Source organism: Glossina fuscipes, unplaced genomic scaffold (genome assembly GCF_014805625.2).
Source record: "Glossina fuscipes isolate IAEA_lab_2018 unplaced genomic scaffold, Yale_Gfus_2 1, whole genome shotgun sequence".
Lineage (NCBI taxonomy): Eukaryota > Metazoa > Arthropoda > Insecta > Diptera > Glossinidae > Glossina > Glossina fuscipes.
In genome coordinates, this window is record NW_023998415.1 from 12,030,062 (window position 1) to 12,053,366 (window position 23,305).

Below are 23,305 nucleotides of genomic sequence, written 5' to 3' on the forward strand. Positions count from 1 at the left end.
ATCCAACTGAAAGTGGAACACAAACTAATATTAAATTAAGTAATGCCATTTTCACATGCGGAGATGAAAATAAAACTTTTCTTGGCTGTTGAGTCGTATTGGTCTCTTGGCAAATGAGCGAGAAGGCCTTGAAGCCAAGTCTGCTGCTTCGGCACCTTTAATTATGGATAGAATGGTTTTCAAAAATATGTTAAAAAAAAAAAAATAAATAAATAAAAAAGAAAATTAACGAAAGAAATCGACACTATTACCATTCCACATTACTCGCATATTAATCCGAACCTCGCCAATTATATTCTTTTCTCAACAAGATAGTAATTCACCGATAAAGACATTATGCTTGACCCATTCAACTTATTGAATTGTTTCTGAAAACAAACGAAAGGCCTCGATATTGTGCTAAATTACGATCGGGTAATCGAAAAGCTCAATTGTTATTCTACTCTGGTCATAGGGGTAAAGATATTTGGCATTTTCAATTTAGAAATTTCGGACCCAAAACGCCTTACATTATGAATGCTCTCTATATGGATATGAAATCATACATGAATTCATTCACTTCAAACGAGTTTACAATACTAGTCCAAGAAATTTACGACTGATATGGGGAAGGAATTTTAGTAGACATACAAATGTCGCACTTGTGGTAACAAGGATGTATTACGTTTGTGCGGATACATGCAGCATCCAGAGGGATGTTGAGATAGAACTGACTCAGTCCTATACGCTTCCTGTTTAATGTACAGGTCGCTATTTTTGAAATGTTTTCATGAAAATGACGACATGTGCTCGCACTCGGATCACTTTTTCGACCAGTTCTCATGTAACGCTCTATTTTGGAAAATCGTTATATAAGTATTATTATCATTATTGTTATTATAAATTTAGGCAGAGAATCAATCCTAAGACTACCTTCTTAACAGCACTAGCATCTAAGGCTTTCGGCTTTATTAAAAAAAACTCGACCGTACTTGAGATTTGAACCCACGACCATTGGCTTGCTAGTCGAGACCCTTGCCTACTCGGCCACTCAGGCAGTGTAGCGTTATGTAAGTAATTGGATTAAGCAATGTGGTGTAAGTTATTAAATGCCGAACCGTGGTTCACTACAGTGTTTTTCATGTTTTTCCTCTTAATTATGTCTGTATACTTTCTTAAGCGTTTCTCTTAGATGTTAATTAAGTTTGAGAAAAATTACATGACTAGTTATGTACTTGTCAAAGTTCTATCTACAGGGTTCACGTTATATACAGCGTATAAATGGTCTAAATGAAGTGGAAACAACGTACTTTCTTCTAACATTAATTTTGATGGAGTGTGCTCTAATAAAACCCTTTTTGCGAGGCAGGCTGACTTTTTCTTCCTTTCTAATTCTCTATGGTCGACGATACCTGTTACAACTAACTATCTATGATGACTTCACCTTATAAATTAAAGCGCGCGATTTTGAAATGCAAAGGCCAAAAAATTGCAAGTCCCTCGAAAAAGCGTAAAGATATAGAATTGTATTCCAAAGATAAACAACTAAACTAATCTTTAAAAGAAAATCCCAATTATTCAGAATTTATTAAATATTCTAATCTTAGTTGATGCTTACGGTTGTAACAGTGTTCAAGCAGTAAACTGCCTTGAATTTAGTTGAGTGTTTTTATAGTTTGGGAAAGCGTGTAATTGAAGTTTACGTGCATACGTTCATTTCGATATTAGTACCAAAGGTAAAACAAATGGTTATACAAAAAAGTAAGGGCGCTTTATTCGGCTCGGATCGAATCTTGTATACCGAACTCGCTGCGTCAGGATCAAATTAATATTGCAAGTTATACTTACTAGATTAGTGTTAAGGAGTCTTTAGAAGTTCTACGAGAATTATTGACAAGTTTTGTTAATAATCAAATTCTTTTATTTTACCTGTAATTTAAGTAAGGTAAGCTATCAATAATTGATCTCTAATTAACTTTTTGCAGCTGTTCATATAATGCAATTGCGTAAATGCTTAATGCAGACGGAAATATTGAGTTTTTTTTCGGAAAGTGATATACGCACAGGTAGGTAGCCTTTCATTGTGGACCTAAGCGTCAAAAATTTTCGATAAACCATTTGCTTTAATTAATAACAATAATAAAAAAAATATTACATTGATTACCTGAAAAAAGAAAAGAAAAAAAAAAAAATATATATATATATATATATATATATATATATCCGCCTGAGTAGCCGAAGGGGAGGAATCTCGACTAGCAAGTCAATGGTCGTGGGTTCGAATCTCAAGTGCGGTAGAGTTTTTAATAAAAAAAAGCCGATAGCCTTAGATGCTAGTGCTTTTAAGAGTTTAGTCTTAGAATTTATTTCTCTGGCGAAATTAATAATAATAATAATAATAATAAAGTCATTATAACTTTGCCTATTAAGTTGAAAACAAAAACTTGTTAAGAATTTTATTTAAAAAATCTATTACATTAGTGAATTCAATGCTGGAAAACATTATTTATGCCAGTGACTTTTATGTAACTAAACATGAGAGTGTGGGGCGCTTAAGATTTTAATGGCTAAGAAAGCGATATTTCCAAAGCTTAGGCGTTCATGTAATTAAAAAAATGTTTTTCTATTATTTACTTTTATACTTTTTAATCTATTACAGCTTGCTTTCTACTTTCTAACATTTCTTATTTGATATCCATATGCGATGTGATTGTTACATGCTACACTCCAAGCCCACTCATTTGATACTCAATCGGTTATACTGTTCAAAAAAAAAAAAAAAAAAAAAAACGGATCTGCAACATTGTAGCATTGTAGTGTGTCCATCACATTTAATTTAGAATTAATACATCTTTAGACAGGCCAAGTGTATTTTCAGATAAGAGTAATTTTCAGCATTCTGTCTTATTTACGTTATAAGTAAAAATTGGAAAATGCCCGAAAAATTAAAATATGCAAATTTGATCACTTAAAATTTTGGATGGGCGTGACCGATGTTCAAATTTCAGCCTTCTATCTTTCATAATTTATGGCTAATGAGCACAAGCCCATGCCAAATTTTTTTATTAGAGAAATAAGGATGCATTCAGTTCACATATCCCTTTGGGCGTGTCCTTTCAATCAATTTGGTTCATTTTCAATCTTAATCTACTTGCAAGAATTCCAATCCAATGTTTCTAACAAGTTTGAAGCCGATCTCTTAATTTTTGCGACCAGAAGAGTGTCGACAATATACATTCGCACGGTCGGAAAGACGGACGGGCATGGCTAGATTAAGATTACACACATTATGACAAAATGAATACACACCCCATCCTTCAGTGCTGGGCATGATGAAGCAGATACGAAAAGAAGATCTACAAATTAATAAGGAACCGGTTTTCAGAAAGTGGATAACATATTTCGATTTTAGACATAAATACATCTTTGGTATGTGGTTTCAACAGGACACAGCTGCCAGTCACAACAGTGATTCAGACTAATCAAGTTCTTCAAAACTCGAAGTTCGAAGATGTGCAACTTAAAAAAAAAAGAAAAAAAAAAAATCATTCAGGCACAAGTTCTCAATAACATAAACTGCAGAGTATATCGAACTGTTCGCCCACTCGTAAACAAACATATCACACAACGGATCATTATTGACATTGATTGAATGAAATTCTTTGAAATCGCAAAATGTAATTAAAAATTTCGATTGAGTTTTTACTGACTATGTCAAATTGAATTTAAATTAGTTCTATTACTCAAATAGTCCAAACAAGTTGAGTACATTTTGTATTAATAATAATAGTGTTTTAAAAATGTCAATTAAGTAAAATCATGTGAATAAAATTGAATTGAATTGATAGATACGTACTTATATATGATACATACGTGATATATATTAGTTTGGGGAAAAAGAAATCCATTATTTTTATATGAACTTCAGGATTTTATTTAACATGCTTCGGATTGTCCGATTTGGGTCAAATATGCACCGTTTTGTTGTATCATTTGTTGCCATTTTAAAGGTAACTTCAAAATGCCTCTCTCATAGAAGTCCTGGTCTCTATTTGCAAAAAACTCTAGTAGTCGATTTTCACAATCCTCCCTAGATTCCAATTTTTTATCATTAAAGAAATTTTGTAATGCAAGAAAAAGATGATAATCGCTTGGTGCCAAGTCCGGACGGTATGGCGGATGCATTAAAACTTCCCAACCAAGCTCCCGAAGTCTCTGGCGAGTCACTGTAGATGTGTGTGGCCTAGCGTTGTCCTGGTGGAACACGACACCTCTCCTGTTGGCCAATTCTGGCCGTTTCTGGTCAATCGCTATCTTCAAACGGTCCAGTTGTTGACAGTAGAGATCAGAATTTAGCGTTTGGCCATATGGAAGCAACTCATAATAAATAATCCCCTTCCAGTCCCACCAAATGCATAGCAAAACCTTCCTGGCCGTTTGAGGTGCTTCACCGCTCTTTGATCACGACCGTTTTCGCACATGGTTATCGTATGTGATCCATTTCTCATCTCCAGTCACCATCCGTTTAAGAAATGGGTCTATCTCATTCCGTTTGGCCAAGGCTTCGCAGATGGAAATTCGATCCATCATGTTTTTTTCTGTTAATTGGTGTGGCACCCAAACATCGAGCTTCTTTTTGAATACAGCTTTGTGTAAATGGTTTAAAACTGTTTTATGGTCGATTTTTAGCTCCTGGGCGATGTTACGACTGCTAACATGCCGGTCAACTTCGATCATTTCTCCGATTTTATCGACATTTTCGACGACCGGCCTACCTGTGCGAGGTGCATCTTTAATATCAAAAATTCCTGAACGGAATCTACGAAACCAAAATTGCACATAATTGGCTGTTACAGTATCGGAACCATAAACACCATTCACAATTTTAGCCGCTTGCATGGCTTGCATTTTCGCCTTTGTCAAAGAACCATTCCATTTTTAACACGCTGTAACTCACAACTGAATGCACCAATCAAAAAAACAGCAAAAGAATTTTTTTTACTGCGAAATGTACAGTATGTAAATGTACAGTATCGGAAATTGTTTGATCGATACTTTACGAGAAATTTATCAGTGCAGCCATCTACCGAAAAAATAATGGATTTCTTTTTCCCCAAACTAATACGTGATAATATATGCATATTTATATAGATATGCGCACATATATACATATACAATTAATTTATTATTTATTTAGGGCATTCTTTTGGCAAAATAAATAACAGGTGTTAAAAGAGTTATTTAATTTGTTAAACGTTTAATGTCCGAAACGTTATATATCCGACACAAATCGATGCCTTTGCATTCATTGATTATAAGCAAGAGAGGAAAAATACCAAAAAAATTATATTTAACTTAGACGACGTTGTCAATGCTCTTCAGCTACCTTATATATATATTTACAAGGGCTTCGTTTATTTTATGTGCTTTATGTAAAAAGTAATGGAGGCGAAAAATGATTTCAATATGGAAAAACGCTTCATATCTGTATTGATATTAAAAAGTGAGCATTTTTTTTATTTTTGAGCTTAGAAGAGGAATTATTAGTAGATGATGAGCAATTTTTCCCAATATTTCTTCAATATAGTTAAATGTCTGCTATGAATAGTTCGGGAAAAGAAAACACATTTGGAAATTATCCATCTTTTTAAAGTTAATCCCAAACGAATTGGATTTAGTTGATTTAAGAAACTGATTTATTCCGATAGATATGCTGGAACGATTAAATTAATTTAGAATTCTAATCGTAAATATATATGTGCATGTGCAGAAAAAGTCTACCAATTGATTAACATTAAAATTTTTAAAAATGGAAAGATCTCTCTCCAAACGCACACATGTGATGGGTATGAAAATATAACTTTTTAATTTCTCCGGTATTTCGTCTGGTATTCGTTTGACGTCATATTACTCTTTTAATATACATCTCGTCTATAAATTTGTGTAGCAATCAATAAATTTTAAATTAAATAAACATAAGCAATTATAGTACAATATAAGCCATACATTTTTTCAATTGTGTGCTGTGATCGAATTATAATTTTTGCTGTTACGTTCGTTCATCAACTGAAGACATCATATTTTGTTTTATCATTATTTATTACGAATGCTATATTATTTAATAATGATTTTTAAATATCTCAGCTCTGATTATATTACTAAGTATTTAATTGATATAGACGAACGTTTCACTTTTTGGCAGGTGAGATATTATCAGCAAACAAATTTAGAAATATTATTTTCGTCTTCGATAAGTCTCGATATTCAAGATTTTTAAACGTATTTAAAAATGACCGACATGCCCAAAAGTATGCATCAATAATCTTGCAAAGTTCATATGTCTTTTTTGTTTATTAACGAAATCCATACAATTGAGAATTAAAAATTTCCCTTGAGGCAAGTCAAGATTCCTGATTCCTGCAGTGATTTATGTTGTTTTTGCGCTATATTATCAAATAACCGATTTTTTTCCCTTCATCTCAAAGAGACAGCGGATTGTCTCGCTATATATAAGTCTTTCAGCCGAGGATTAAAACCAAAACTCAATTAAAAAGTCTTATGATTTCCCCGAAGGTTATTAAAGAACCATAAATAAATAATTTTTTACTATCTATATATTTTGTAAATAAATTTACAAAGCACTTGTACCGCACTTGACATATGTACTGGTGAACCATGATTAAATAAATAGCAGCGTTTATATGAAATATGTCTTTATGAGACGCTACAATCTACATATCGGGAATAATGTTATCAAAATATGATTTTATTATAAATATCCTACAAACTGATTTATTTTGCAATCGGAAGCAATAAGTCAGATGAAAAAGTAATAGCATCCGACAAATGGATATTACCATCGTACTTTTAGACGCCTTTCGATTGGTGTTTCTAGGAAATTTCTAAAGATTCGTTTTTATTGGGTTTTTATTCAACATCTTCATAAGCTTTTTACTTCAAATTGTTGTTGCCTTTACTATATTTTTTCGGTTGACATAATTGGGTGATTACTTAAAAAGACACAAAAAACAAAAAATCAATCACTTCAGTTTAGCTTTGAATGAAAGGTAATTGCACCTTTCAATCGATTCTGGTTTTAATTAAATATTCCTTATGTAGATTTCTGTGTTTCCATTATTTTTATTACCATTACTGTTTCTTTCTGACATCTTTTGTACATAATCCTTAAAAGAGCAAAAAGAGAAAATAAGTATGCATTTATGTTACATTTTTCACATATATATACAAATGTACGTATAAAGGGTAATTGAAATCAGTTCACTGAATGAACATTCATTAAGTCTTAAATCTGCAAGGTAATAATAAAAAAAAAAAAAACAAAGAAGAAAAATAAGTGATTTTCAGAGCTACAATATAAAAAAGAAATTTTAAAAGCTCAGTATTATGAGGGAAAGCATGAATTTTAATATAATTCGTCTTTTACGTCATTCATCAATTATGATGCGAGAGCTGGTCTATATGTAAACAATCAAAATGAGTTAAATTAGCGAAAATACATGATTTGCACTGAACACTCTTTGTTTTTTTATATTTCTTCTTAGGATTCTTTCTAATGATCGAAGCCATTTTTGTCGACTTTAATACAAACTTCCATAACAAAACTTCAGCATATAGCTTAAGTGTGTTTCGAGAGGACTTGTTTATCGAATTAGCGCTTGCTAAAGAATTAGTATGCCGAATGACTTTCATAAGAGCTAAAGCTATGTATGTATAAGATGAGATTAATGGAACACAGATCGACGTATAGAGGGTTCCCGGTGATGGAAAGCTACCGTGGAGAAATTATCGGGAGCGTCGGGAGTCATCTGATTGCAAACTTCTTTATAATGCAATCAGCTACTGTGGGGGCTCAAAGTTTAACACAAGTCTGCAAAGTTCTTAAGATAGACGAAGAGGTAGTTGTGCGATGGTATATCTGGCATTGCTAGGTCGATATCTGCTTGTACATTTGAAATCTTTGGAGGAATGGTTGAATGGCCTTGCAGGATTTATAAATAATCCAAATGCGAGATGCAATAATTGCGTTGTTGCATCGCACTAGAATGAACTGACTACAGAGTTTCAACACAATTCAAAGAAATGAAGTAGGCTTCGTCTCGATCACCAATAGCGACATGATACTATACATACAGCATCGTATTTCGTTGTCGAGCTGGAAACCTATTGGCCAGCCCCACTGATCCTTGAGATTGGTGCATTTATGGATGACATGGCTATTACCTCTGCGCATCGTTGGTCTCTGTCGAGTTAAGCCTTATATGTGTTAGTATGGCTGCTTGAATGTTTGAGTCCTCCTTTGAGTCTCGCTTTATCAGTTTACACAAAATATTTTTGTTTCTGGCACAAGAAATCATTTCTTCTGTAAACGAAATTTTCCGCAGATTAGGATCACAATTGTGTTTGCGAAGTCCGAATTTTGAGATTCTTTGCATGCAACTTGATCTCCAGAAGTTGAAAAAAAGTTGATGTATAACTCGTCTCATATCATCATCCGTTTATGTGTGTATGCATTAGATAATTAGATAAAACCTTTTATTATATATTACGATCTTTTTGACGGTTTATGAAGACACTTTGAAATTTCTATAGAATTTTTCTATTGTCACTGCCTAATGGGCAATGTTGCTTGCAACCACGTAAATCTTTCCTAAAAGCTGGTAATTGCAGAGAGAACATTGTTAATAGTTCAGCTCAATTTTACAATACTTCCTAGCTAAACAGAATCAAATCTAGTGTACTTTTCCAGTTACTATATATAATTAAACCGCGATTTTAGACCAATAAAAATAAAAAAATAAGTCTTTAAATCCATATATTCATTACTAGTGTGCCCGTTACTTGCACATTCTGTTATTGAGATTTGTATAAATTTGTACAAGTTCGCAGTTTTGTGTTTATTCATTTCACGGATCACGTAAAAATGTAACATGAAAAAACCTCAAAGGTACTTTAGTGACTTTTACACAATTTTAGCTTCATCCTTGAGGGAGGGTAAGCTGGCTTATAAATATATATTTATAAATGGGAAAGCGATTTTACTTATATACACTCATATACAATTATACAAGTAGTTGTTGTAAGGAAAAAAAAAAAAAAAAAAAAAGAAGAAAATTGAAAGCCGATAAAATAAGAAGTAAAAAGTGAACAAAATAAGGTCTAAAGTCAGGTTTTTCTGTTCATTCATTTGCTATCGTTTGGAATTTTTAAAACCGCAGAAAAGTGTGGACGCCATATGCAGATATATATAATACAATAAGTTCAAAAGGGTAGAAAGAAACACCTAATCGATCTAGATTTATTTAAAAATAGCTTGTGAAATGCCCGCATCAACAATGCCCTCATCAACAATGCCCTCATCAACAGTATATTTGCTGCAAGTAATGAGTATTCAAAATCTTATTTATTTTATTTGTGATTTTTGTCCTCTTAAATTAAAATTTAATAATTTTATTATGCTATGCAATCTATTGAGATTTGTATCAAGTTCAAGCACAACAATTCGCGCTACTTGTTTTACATATTGCATATTCTTCATTATCTACACATCGTTTTCCGTATGATTACAGCGTACTCTATGGAGTTTTCAATGGTTTCTCTTGTTCTTGTTATCTTAACAAAATTTCATATAGCTGTCAACACTATATCGTATATATATATAGATTTCTATATATAAATTCTTTCAATGGCATGTAGAGTTTTGCTATCAATTCAATTTGTAAGCATAAGTAAAAAAAAAAAAAAAAAAGAAAGGGAAACCATATTGAAAAAAATGTGTGGTATTTATCTCACTATTCTCCTCTTCGGTATTAACCACCTACAATCCATTGGTTGTCGCTTCATAGTTGAATTAAATACCAGTTCATGCTAATGCACTCTACAACAAAAGCCTTTTAGCAATATGTTCTCGAAATTCTGAAAAAGTTGCCTTCAAATTATAAGAGGATAGATACTATCTATCCTACTTTTTGTGCGATTTTGAGATATATTTTTGCTTACGGCATCAGCAAGTGTTTTAATAATTTCAAAAGCATATATATATATATATATATACATATATATAAAGAAGTCGAGTTTAATCCGTTTCTAGGAGCTTTTGTGATAACGAGACCTGCTGCCGCATGCATTCAGAATCTTCCTTCACTACGCAACATGAAGATTCAAAATCTTAAGTCTCTCCTATATTTTGGGAGGGATTGCATTATACTCTTAATAAGCCAAACGCACGAAAGTGGGTATAGGTGGGTGGATCTTTGGGTTTGCCTAATTCTCACGTTATATAATTGTCTATTTAAAAACTATATTTCACAGTTTATTATACCTTCTATTTTCATTGGCATATATCTGGCAATGTTTATTTATCTTTTTTTAATATCTACATAATTAATTATTAAAGACTTCTGGGGTAAATGATTTTATTCTTTCTACATCTATTTCATCATTTAGAACGTGAATGGAGGCGACAGAATTCATATGGAGCATATAAATAATGAATACGCGAAACTGAAGGGCATATGTACAATGCATTGTAATCTCAGCCTTATTTATATGGGATTTTTTTTTTTTCATTGCTGATTCTGCGGAAATTTATATAAACCAAAGCAATTTGGAGATGTTATAAAAAGTTCAAAAATGAATTGTTTTTTTTTTTTTAACGGGTAGAAAAACATCTACCGTAAAGACTTGGTAGCAGTAGTACCCAGCAATAGTAGGTAACAGAATTGAATCAATGATAGTAGGTTGTTTCTACGCTATATGATGCAGTACACATAACTCCGACAGATAAGTGAAAGTCACAATACACTGCACAGCTTCTCACAGTCTGTCAAATAAATGTAAATTTTTTTTAGATCCAATTGCTTCGTGCATTCGAAGTTTTCAATGTAAAATTTGTGCATCGAATTTGAATAGAACTTGAATGCTTCGATATATCATTCGTCCTGGTTATTGTAAGTTTCACGTGGGTATAGAATTATTATAGAGATGCAGTAATTAATTAAAAGGCAACTTGTCCGGTAAGGTGGGAGACTGATTCTGGAATTTATTTTGAATACATTTTTGAAATAGAATTTTTTACGATTTCGTGGTATTATTGTCGACTATTCATAGGTTTTGAAGATATCTAACTTAACCGTACTGTTCGCGTAAAATCCCGAAGCTTATGCTAAAAACTTTTTATATGATTTATAACTTACGTCCCCGTTTCCTCCGTGTAATTCTTTCCCAAATTTTGAAACTTGCTTATAAAAAATAAGAAAACTATATTAAGAAATATAAAGGATATGAATCTGAAATTTTACACAAATATTAAATCTTGCCAACATCAAAATGAATGGAAGTGCGTGTAATTGCTTCAGGCGATGGTGTACATGTTGCAGAGGCGTACTCCAACAGAAATGTTGCTTTCTTAGTTATTATGCCTGCTTCCGTCAAGGCATGTATTTTCTTTAATATCGCGTAAGCGAAGAATTTCTTATGCTACTTCTCTCTATAGATATGTATATATAAATAATTTGAAAAAGACAGCTGTTACTAATTCTTCAATAATGTTTTCATGGAAATTTTTAAAATTTATTTTTGTAAGTATTTACTGAGCTGAAAAATATCTTTTCCAAAATTATTGTATCTTGTGAAACTACAAAAATTTATTTCAGTTTTTTGTTATGACGGATATGTTCAAGCATGTTTTTGGCGAATATATGCTGCGGAGTTCAAGCAAAAATTGATGCGTCAATAAGGCGATCAGAATAAACAATCGGAAAGAGTTTTATCAGCTCAGGATGTCAATTGAATTTAAATTATCTACACCCGTTAGGATCTGAGTATGAAAAACGGATTGACAAAACTACTAACCCTCTAAGATTGGTATGGCGAATATAAAGTCATTGGTCTTAACATGACATTTTGAAAGAAAACGCGGTGGGCGCCCACCGTTTACTACTCACCGCCATCCTATATCTAATCATATAACGATTTTTCAAAATGAGGCGTTTTATGGGAAATAATCGAGAAAGTAATCCGATCTAATGGCGATGGTTCTTGAACCAAAACCCTTCAGTGTATCAAATTTCATAGAAATATTTTAAAAATTATGGCCTGTAAACAAGGCATATATAAACAGGCGGACAGGCGGACAGACAAGCTGAAATAAATTTAAAAACTGAATGATAAAATGGTCTATTCAAGGTCCTTGTTGGTGTTGCATATATTCACACAATCTCAATATACGCTTTCATCACAAATGGAGGATATATATGTACTCCATTTGCAGAAAAGATCACTTAAAAATTGCTTAGTTAAAGATTTCATGTCTTTGTATAAAGTTTGTTAAAAAAAAAGAAGATATTGCATATGAGAGACAAAAAGCATACTTAATAAAGCTTTTAACTTAATTTACTGAAGGAGTGGGAAGTATAATAATAGATGAAACCAACTCTGCCGCAGCCTGTAGAAATGATTTGGAAAAATTTTTTAGCTAAGAATGGTAAAGGTTGCGAAATTATTTTCTCGTAATTTTCTTTGTTTTTGATACCGAAGAGAAGTGATGTAATTTTTTTAAATATGCTGTAAAATTAAAGATTTGCTTTAAGTTACAAAAATCACTCGACTTTCTTCTCTAATGAATTATCTCTTACTAATAAGTATTGTGATATCGATAAACACATGTGATAAGTGCGTTGACATCGGACGCGTAGAGTTGTACTTTAGGATAGATTATTCCTTCTCATAAGCCAGCAAATTATTTTCGTCACGTCAAGGCCAACATTTTTTCCATCTATTCAAGAATTGCAAAATATTTTCCGAATTTGAAACTATAGCTTCATATCGATATTTGTTGTCTTTTTTTTTTTCTTTTCTTTTCTTTTCTTTTTTTAAATAAGCCCAACCACTGGGGTGATGATCATTATTCGTGTAATACGGTGACGGACAAAAAAGAAGAAAGTGAAAGAAACAAAGAGGTAATGGCCTCACTCTGGTGGATGTGTGCCCAATCGTTAAATGTCATGCCTTATAGCCCATTGAGCACTCAACTGTAACTACGAACAAAGTAAACGCTACCGCACTTGGCAGTTGAACTCGTTAACACTAACATGGTAGTCGAGTTTCTTACCTACACGACTACTCATGCGGACAAGTTGCATATTACGAACAATAATATTTTGAAATTTTCGTCTATTTAACTTTTTAATAGGGTAGGTAGGATATTTTTATGGGCGGGTTGCAATTATGTGCAAATTTTTCCTACAGATTTAAACTAAACTGTGAGTGTCAAGCATCTCCTTCTCTGTTTTAATTTTTGCGACAGAATTTGTACGAACAGGACCCTAGACGAACGGAATAGTATAGGTGATTAAATGAGATGGGTTTCGAATTTTACACTAATCAAGAAAGATTTGTTTGTATCCTATATACATAAAATAACACGTTGGTGCGTATTTTTGATTACTATATAGGAGGTATAATAAAAACTCTCTTCTTCATCTTAAATAGTAAAATAAACCAATACTATACCATAGAATAATGGATAAGAAAATCTTATCTTATTTTATAAAAACATCGTATGTGTGCGCAAGCAAATCCAACCCGTTCATCCTGTGTACTGATAAGAGAAGAAAATCCTGTGTGTTTAGCTTTACATTAGGAGTAAACTATAAATAAAACTATAAAATAAGTCTTTCTCTGTACGACGTCTAATGTTAAGGATTTTATAATGAAAACGTGAGCTAGGTAAATAAAGTTGTGTTTTTTTTTTTTCTCTTCTGAATAGTTTTTTAATTCAACTCATCCTATTCTAAATCTACTAATCAGAGAACAAACTCAGAATATTGCCCAGCATCAAGTTTTCGTAGTGTGCAGTAGATCTCTAACAAAGAAGGAGGAAAAAAAAAAAAAAATGAAAAAAAAAAAAATAAAAATAAAAAAAAGTTTAAATTTTTAAAATTTTCGCTATATATAAAAAAATTTATAATTATATATCGATATATTTATATATATATATTATAAACTATATATAAACGTCTACGTTACGTTTACATCTATTTATGTCGGTGTGAGAGGAATAATTTATAGAAAGAAATTGTGAAAACATTAATCGTACATATGACGATGTTGGCAAGATAGCAACATATAACAAATACACAAGGATTTACTAGCGTTGGCATGTCAGAAACTGTTTTCATAATCAAAATGAATGTAAATATCGTAAGATGATGCGTTTATATATGCCCAGGAATTTACCTGTATACTACATATTATGAAGTAATATAAACCTATATATAGCTAACATTTTCTTTTCTGTATCAAGAAAAGTGAAAGTGAGCAAGAAATAAGAAAAAAAAAAAAAAACTTTCATTCGCTTAATATTAACTTCGAGGTAAAAACTATTAAGAAATTATAGCTATTTATATGTATGCTTAATGCTTATTTAATAAAAATTTTTTTGTTTTTTTCTGTTTTTCACCTACATCTTTAAAAGCCTGTATTATATATTTATTAAGTTGATATTTACATACCTAAAGGTTGCATCGTGATATTCTACATAATTAACGGTGGCCATGTATATCAAATATATCCTATATAATGTGTGTATATAATTGGTAAGATAAAAACTTTTCTCGTATTTCTAACAGATTCAAATATTTATTTCTTATATTTTAAATGAACTCTTGCATATATATGTGCCATCAATGTAGAACTTCCAGAATATCTGGACGAAAAGTTAAATTAAATGCTTTTCACGGATCTCCTTTGAATTCAGCTATAAACCATTAAACGAGTTCTATAGACAGCGATAGCCTTCCAGGTTATCTCTCACAATTTTTGGTGAGTCATTAACAATATATATGTGATTCGGCATTGCTGCCATAGAAGATAGGAAGTTTTCTATTGGTTGATTTTGAACCCCTTCGCCATAACAAACGTTACTCGTTGACAGGAGAGAGTGAAATCGATCAGGTCAGGCCAGGTTAGAGTAATCCCTGATTAACGATTACCTGCCTTACACTCTGTCAATCCATCATTGACTTTATTAATGATTGTTCGATTGTATCGTGACGCAATATAAGCATCGAAATTTTCAGAACAGAAATGAGTTATTAATTTTTGTGAAACATTTCTATCATAAATAGAATGAATGTTTTTACAAGCCTTAGAAGCGTTACCATTTTGATCAATATTGTGATATTGTGAAATATATAGAGAGTTTTTTTTTTTCAGAATTTTGCAATATTTCCAACAGAATTTATTAATGTTTCAATGTTTTTCATTTTTTAATTGTCTACAGACAGTCATCCTTCAAACGCTCCGCCCTATGGGTTAATAGGATTAGCATGATTAAAATTACATGAATCTGGGTTGGACAAGAGCTTTGCAAACTTAATCTTTGAAGACAAGAAAAGCACTTGATAAGTCTTCTTTTTTTGACTTGGAGTCTTCTAATTTCAAAGATTTTATTGTTTTTCTCAAGTTATAAGCTAAGACCTGATGATGAAATGCTTTGTTCCCCCAGAAAGTTTATGCTTGCAAGCGTCTCATAAAGACAGCTTCATTGTCAAATATACAAAGAAGAAAGAAAAATCTTATTAAGGCAACAAAAGTTGAAACGCTTACAATATTTTTATTTATAATTTAATTGTAGAAATCGCTCAGATGGTTAGAGTTAAATAAGACATCTTTTCGTTTTTTGGATTTTTTGGAAAATATTTCAAAAAATATGGAAACATAAAAAAAAAGTTGCACAAAAATTGCTCCAGTGCCACATTTTCTCATCAACTTTTGTTGCCGTTGTTTCGTACTCAATAACCGGACTTTCCCCGAACCGCGTGAGATGTTGCGCCTAGAAACCTCTTCTGCGGAAAGTATCGAATTCTTTTTAAATTTGTTTGTTTTGCCTTCGTAAAAACGATACGAATGATCTAATAAATTAATGAAGACTCGGCGTCGGCTTGATCAAATGTGTTAATTTTTCTTTCTAACGAAATCATTGAGACAAAAGTCTTCTGATCGTAAATATTTGTATAAAGTTTCGGAGATGCAATTATTTGTTTAATGTTTTCTAGAGATTTAATTCTTTTTAATATTACCTTTGCTGCTATTCTGCTCCTTAGTTAGAAATTATTATTGCTATTTTGCCTTAAATCATTTCAAGCCGTTGTTGATTGTAAAGGTATCTAATTTTCTTTTCCCGTTTTTCTTTAAATTGTTTTCAAATTCCTTTCGTATCGATGCGTATAATTATTAATGATTTAGAATTGTTCTTATTGTTTATTAAACACTTCGATTAGATGATAAATTTTATATGAGCACGAGACACAGACAACGATTATCATACATATATTGATAAGGATCCGTATTCTTACTTTACATTACAATGAAATGAATTCAATTATCATAGCGACGAAATTTACTAAAATTTCTTTATCAAAAGGTAGAAAATAGCCTCTTAAATGAAATATTTCTAAATTCTGTACCATTGAAATGCTGGTGCCGTACTACAGAATTTTTTACACTAAACTTTTAAATGGTTTATGTTCAAGTTCAGGTTTTCATTATAATTTTAATTAAAACTTTAAAAAGAAAAGAGAATGTGGGCGCTTATCTTTTATCTTTTATATATTATCTATAAAAGTTTATACTTTTATATATTAAAATTTAAAAATTTGTTTATGCATTTCAAGTCGTTTTTCACTTTTTCACTTTGTCAATTTTTCACTTTTCGCGCTCCTTTTTATCATACAGTTATTTCTAAATATAAATAACATCACTATCATTTTGCTTTGTTGTCAAATAAATAAAAACTAAATACAAATAACTGCTGTTCTACGTCGTTGACTTTGCGTCGGTATATGTCCATCAACGCGCTCGACGACATTTTCATAGTTCGTTCAAATAAAGCGAAATACGAATTGGAATTAAAACAAGTTATTTTTTAACATCTACTCTATATAAGTAAATGTATGCAGCTCATGAACTCGAACATGTATGCAGCTCTGAAACTTGAACGAACACGATGCTGCTTGTAACTAACTACAAGTAAATTTGATTCATGTGCATGGCAAAGTGAATTTTTGCTCTCAGGCCAGTTAAAAAGGGCAACAGCAACTCAAACTCTTAATTTCCTTTTCAAGAGATGATGCCTTCGAATACTGTGCCATTAAAAGTCTACGAATAAGGCATAAGTTTTCGATTCGAAAGGCCTTCAAACTTCATCAAACTGTTGTGGGAAATATAGAAATTCATTTTGCTTAGATATATATATATATATATATATATGCGTAGATTAAACTGAACACACCGTCAAGGCTCGAACAATATTCGAGCAAAAATATTTCCTCCTGTATTCATATATAAATAATTTTTGTCTTTTATATATATAGTGTGTGTCTGGCTGTACAGTGCAGTCAGCTGCTTGAAATTGTTTGCAGATCAAACATGTTCGATGAATACTGCTGCTAAGTTGAGTATTGACTCAACATAAAAACATTATATGAACGATTTCAAACATTTCTATTCAAAGGGAAGGCAAACTTTATAAATGCTGTTAGGTTAACTCTGCGAAGCCTCATCTATTGTTCGTCCATTCGTATTCTTATCAAAAATTTTATGTACGTATTTTATACTTTTCTTCTATTTTGTTTTTTTTTTTTTTTTACAAATACGTAAGAATCTAAGAATCTTAGCAATCTTATAGCAAACGGAAAATATCATTGAATTAATTAACAATAATCAAAATTTAATGAATATCTCCTTACACTTTTCATCGGGAAAATAAACACTTTTAACACATGTTACAAGTGTGGTTAGCGTTGCAAGCTTTGCATTTGAAAAATTCATGTAATTGATAGTTTACGTCTTCACATTTTCATTTTCATGACATCAATGGAATTTTCATATTCATTCATTAAATGAAGTTTGCTAATGTGGCGGCAATAATTTGCAAAGCGTAGAGTATTTGATGATTTGACGTTTTTGTAACATGCCATGTTAACAGTAGCGTATATACGTTAAAAGAAAAGGAAGAGACGAAAAGCAGTCAGATTCGATTAAAAATTTGATACAAATCTAGGAAGAAAAAAAAATTTTTTTTCTTTTTTTTCTAATAGATATAGAAATGAGTTTTCTATGTTAAAATATGTTGCTTCATAAAATATGTTTTTTTGAGCTAATACAACTTTGATATGGGTATGTGTACGATATATATATATATATATATATATATATATATATATATATATAAAGTTTAAGTTATCTACATATATAATCAATAAGTTAGCCAAATGTTACAACAGGATTTTGCTCTCGTTTGTAAACTAAAAAAGAGTCTTTATCTTATTGGTTGGTTATCCATCGGTCAGACAATATTATTATTTCTGTTTGTTGTTGTTAATCTTCTTATCGCATTAAATATTTTAGGACATTGTTTTTAGCTGTCATATGCTAGTCTTTAAATCTTCGAACTAAAACTCTTGAAATTTGAATAGATTTACTAATGTCCCTCACAAATCCGAAATTTGATTTCAATTTCAAGCCAATTTGATTCCACTGCATATTTTACGTCGTGAGTATGCGAAAGATTTGTCAAGTGCTTATAACACATAAAATACTAAGCTCCAGAGACTCAACAAACTACACAGATTTTTCACTAGTAAAAATAACGAATCACGCGTCCAAAATGAACTAAATCAACATAGTTAGTAAAATAGTTAATAATTTTTGTACCCTAGATCACTTACGGCAAAAGGCTACATTAAGTTTGTTCGTATGTCCAACATTCAGAAAGACTTCAGATGGACCCATTGTTTATTATACCGATCGATTGGGAATCATTTTCGATCGATCGATCAATTGAATTTGTTGTCAATTCGTTTATCCGTCTGTCTATTGTCTGTGTTCGTCTTCTAGTGTTCCTTTTTCTCTGTTTTCTCTTTTACAGGTCACAATTTTTGAGATATTTTCATGAAATTTGGCGCACTGATGTATTTCGGCGCAAGGACTAACGCTATTAAAAATGGATCGGATCGTTCTATGTTAAAAAGTTGCGATGTGAATAACCGTAGCGTGGTGAAAGGCGTTTAATAGTGGACTATAATGTTTTCATATGTTTTCTTAGACAATCTTCTAAAATTTTTCGTAAGGCTTTACAGTTACTTTTCAAGTATTCCTGATGAGAGTAAAACGGGAGCATCAGCTCAAATGTTTTTTTCTTTTTGTTTTAATTCGTAGAGCTATAGCGCAACTTCAAGAAGCTCATAACAAGATGTGACATCAAACGCATCATCATATACATATTATGGCTGGCTTTTCCCGGTTATTATTCATTAATTGCAATCAAAAAAGTGCAAATATATGCAATCGCACTTGATGTTTCGTGTTAAAGGACAAAGTAAGTTTTAAAGTAATCATAAAGTCTTATTTATTTATTTATTTTTATTTACTTACACATGAAACTCAACTAAGATAAATTGACAGACGAATTCAATTGACTCGTAAAAGTAAATCTTATATTAATTAATATTAAAAACTAGTATAAAGTATATAAGAAAAAGTAAAGAAAGAAAAAATAATAATAATTAAATAATAATTCATGCATAAATAAATAGGAAGGAGAAAAAAGAAAAAAAGCATGTACACAACTAGCACAGAAGCACATCCACAACGAGTACAGAACCAAATTTCAAGTGAATTCCTAACTTATCGCAAAAATGCAAAAGCTTGGCAACGGCGGTATAGTGGTCAACATCAATTAATTTTCGAATCATAATGAGATATTAAGGTTAAAAGTTAGTTTAAATACGCCATAGGCAAATCGTGCATATTAGTCAAAGCTGCTTTGACAGACTTTAACGAATTCAATATTGAGATTAAGTGATAGGATATCATTTAGGTTTCTGAAAACAACTCTGATCGGAATAAACAGCTCACAATAATGTTTTCATTGACTCAGTTTAATGAACATAAAGTGCTTAGAGAAGCGATTACGGACATTAAATGTTATCTCACTAAGTAATATGCGCGATTCGATAGTACCATTAATTAACTAAATTAAGAAGATTAAGGAGATATCACGAATAAATCTACTTTTCTCAAGTGACGGTAAGGATAATAAATAGAAGCAATCTATTTTCATAAGGAGGCAAAGAGACAAGAGAGCGAGCCGCAACCCAAATTCCTAAGGGCAAACAGCAAGAATTGCTTTTGAAATGATTCAATTGAATTTACATAACACATATAGGAGGGAGACCACACAGCTGAAGCTTACTCAAGTCACATATATAGTTTTTTTGTAATGTAACCAAGTGCGGCCCTAGCTTTACTTAAAGAGAGCTCAATGTGCAAATTAAAACGTAATCTTCGAACGTAACAAAATACTCGTTACTGAATGACTTCCTTCTTAAGCCAAGAAAGCTTCTTGCATTTTTTCAGATTTAATATCATAAAATTTAACAAACACCATATAACCAAATTATTTAAGTCAGTTTGAAGTTAATACGATTGCGATTCCAAGGAGTAGGAAGAAAATAGTCTAAGAGCGTGGAAATATGCCCGGATATAATCATCGCGGGGAGATCATTAATGTATAAATAAAATAAAATAATAATAAAATAATTCTCGCTTTAACGTAAGAACATTTGATCTTATTCGAATGAAATTTGTCTCTTGTTTCACTCTGTTTTGCTAATTGTTTCTGTTCATTAGAATCGCCTTTTCGCATCGCCTCTTGCAGGACGAGTTCGCTCCGTATTTCGGGAGATTCTGTAATCTGCTTACAAAACTTAACATCAGATATCTTAATAGAATTAATGTCTTAGATTTGAAAAACTTTGCTTTGATAATAAATTATTGGTTTTTACTGAACTAAGCTCAAATTTAACTCAATGCACTCTCCTTAGGATTTTCTATTTTCTTAGTTTACTGCATTTTCTTATTGATTTTATTTTAAATATTTTTTCCAACTTGTGTGTAATAATAGTCCCATATAAAGAACTACAACTAGATTAAGACATAGCCTGAGGTAAATTAGATTGTTGGCAACGGCAACAACAACAAAATATGAAAGTGCCTGCAATGAATCGAACAGCTAGCTACGAATGAAGTACATCATAACTTTTTGTATATTATGTATTGTTTACGTTTATTCAGCTTGGACATCGTACCTGTTGTTATATTAGTTACGGTTAGCCAGAGTTTATTTATTTACAATGTTGTTGTTTCGCCTCACATAAAAGCAAATCTATATTAGAAGAGAAGCACAACAAATAATAGCAATTTAATAACAAATGTAAAATGTAAATCAATCTTAAAAATTGTTTTTTTTTTTTTTTTTTTTCAGTATTTCATAAATATATTTATTTTTTTTAGTCTTATTATTTCTTTTTTATTTTTTATTTTGTATTTTTTTTGTATTTTTTTAAGTTCCTTCCTCTTTTCACCTCAATACGATTCGTATGACGCATTATGGCGTTTATGATGGTCAATAAAAATTTTGATATTTTGTATTTATGCGGCTGCGATTAAACGACAGCCACAGCGCATCACAAGTTATCATTATTCATATTCAGGTCATTATCTTGGCTCAATTTGCAAAATTTTTTAATTAGCGCAAATTCCATATTCAACTCAAAAAAACCTTTTACGTTTTATTCTGTTTGTGGTTATATCATTTTTTTAATTTAATTTTTTTAATTTTTTTAAAAATATCTGCCATGCGTACGCAATTGACGACGATGATAATGAATTTATTCATGCATAAGTACGTTATGTGTCATATGTTGGCAGTCGTACACGTTACAGACTGCACTTATTCATTTAACTCATTTAGCAAGCACAACAACACTCTATGCTTTCATCGATAATATCATTGTCACCAATTATCCTACAAGAAAAAACAACGCATACATAAGTATAAATAGGCACACACACACACACACATATATATATATATATATATATACACACAAAGAAAGAAAGAAAGAAAAAAAAAAGAGAGAGAGAGAGAGAGAGCGACGACCACATATGTTAAATTTTCTTTTAACTTTCAACAGCCTATAAACCATAAGCAGAAAATAAGAAATTGTCACTGCCGCTGCAACCCAATTACATACACTGGTATAATGGCCGTGCAGGTGGATATACTAATTTAGATATATAGATATACATATCTACATATGCTTTGTATTACTAAACAAGCATCTCTCGTCACATGTGTAAAATATTACGCCAATGAAATGTTTTGACTTTGACTACACACACACATATATATATATATATATGTATAAGATATGTTCACTTTGTAACTTTTGTTTGCTTTCTGTATTACTAAATATGTATGTTCGCATACATCAGCTTATTGTTCGAAAGACTCGTGCATGCCAATCTCTCTGTAGAGTTGATTTGCACATAAACTTCAGTAAGAACTTATGCTTATGCTATCGAAGCGAAAAATACAAATATAAATTACTTGGATATTTTTTGAATATTTCAAAATAATGTATCTCCTCTTCTATTAAATTATTTATTAGTAGAGGTTAAAATATTTATCGGACAAATGTTATACAACGTAGCTTAACTCATTTAATAAATGGCCCATAATCAAAGCCTTATCTTGCAACAGTGTGCGAATATTATTCAATGAAAGTAAGACAAGGATTTTGGCTTTGTAAACGTAAAAGACCGAACTTCTTAGCGAAAGACTCTATCTTCACCCTTTATCATTTGTGTTACAAGGGTCTATTAAGTTTGTGACGTTGTATGCAAGTCATTCCAGAATGACTTGAGACAGACCCAGGTTTTATGATACTGCTCGATTCAGAATCACTTTCTGATTTGATTTAAGTCTGACTGTCTGTCCGCCAGGCCATAATTTTTGAGATATTCTGATGACGAAATTTGGTGCCCTGACCTCTTCTCGCCCAAGGACGAATGCTATTGCAAGTATTTTGAAGAGGATCGCCGTTTTAAGCACGTCCCATGTAAAGCCTTATTTTATTACAGTGACCTTTCAAACTTTGCTTATATATTAGTTTACATTAAGTGAGACAATTTTCAAAGTCCCGTAATAATAGAGGATTTACGCCCTACTAATTTCGTCTTTTCACAGGACATAGTTTGCCCACAAAAACCTATGAAATATTTCTTATATATTAGCCTATATTATGTGAAGTACGGTAATTTTTTAAGTCCCATAAAAAAATTTCTCTAAGCAAAACTTGATATGCCCTTTGTTGGAAAGTCTATTAACAGAGGACAATTTTCAAAGGTCCATAATAATAGAAGACTAAAGCCTTTCACGCATGGCATAGTTTGTACACTG

General features: G+C 31.5%; 1 protein-coding gene across 3 annotated transcripts in view; it reads right to left on the minus strand.

Annotated features, from left to right (window-relative positions):
- The window catches only part of LOC119645300 (somatostatin receptor type 1-like), a 35,524-nt gene that overhangs the window by 6,919 nt on the left and 5,300 nt on the right, over positions 1-23,305 (minus strand). The window contains exon 1 of one of the 3 annotated variants that reach the window (XM_038045438.1): positions 21,150-21,200. The exons of 1 other annotated variant lie outside the window; for it this stretch is intronic. The gene's annotated coding sequence lies outside the window, so the exon portion shown is untranslated. Of the gene's footprint in view, positions 1-16,079; positions 16,613-21,149; positions 21,201-23,305 lie in introns of those variants that run through there. One more of the 3 variants, XM_038045436.1, reaches the window with a different exon arrangement.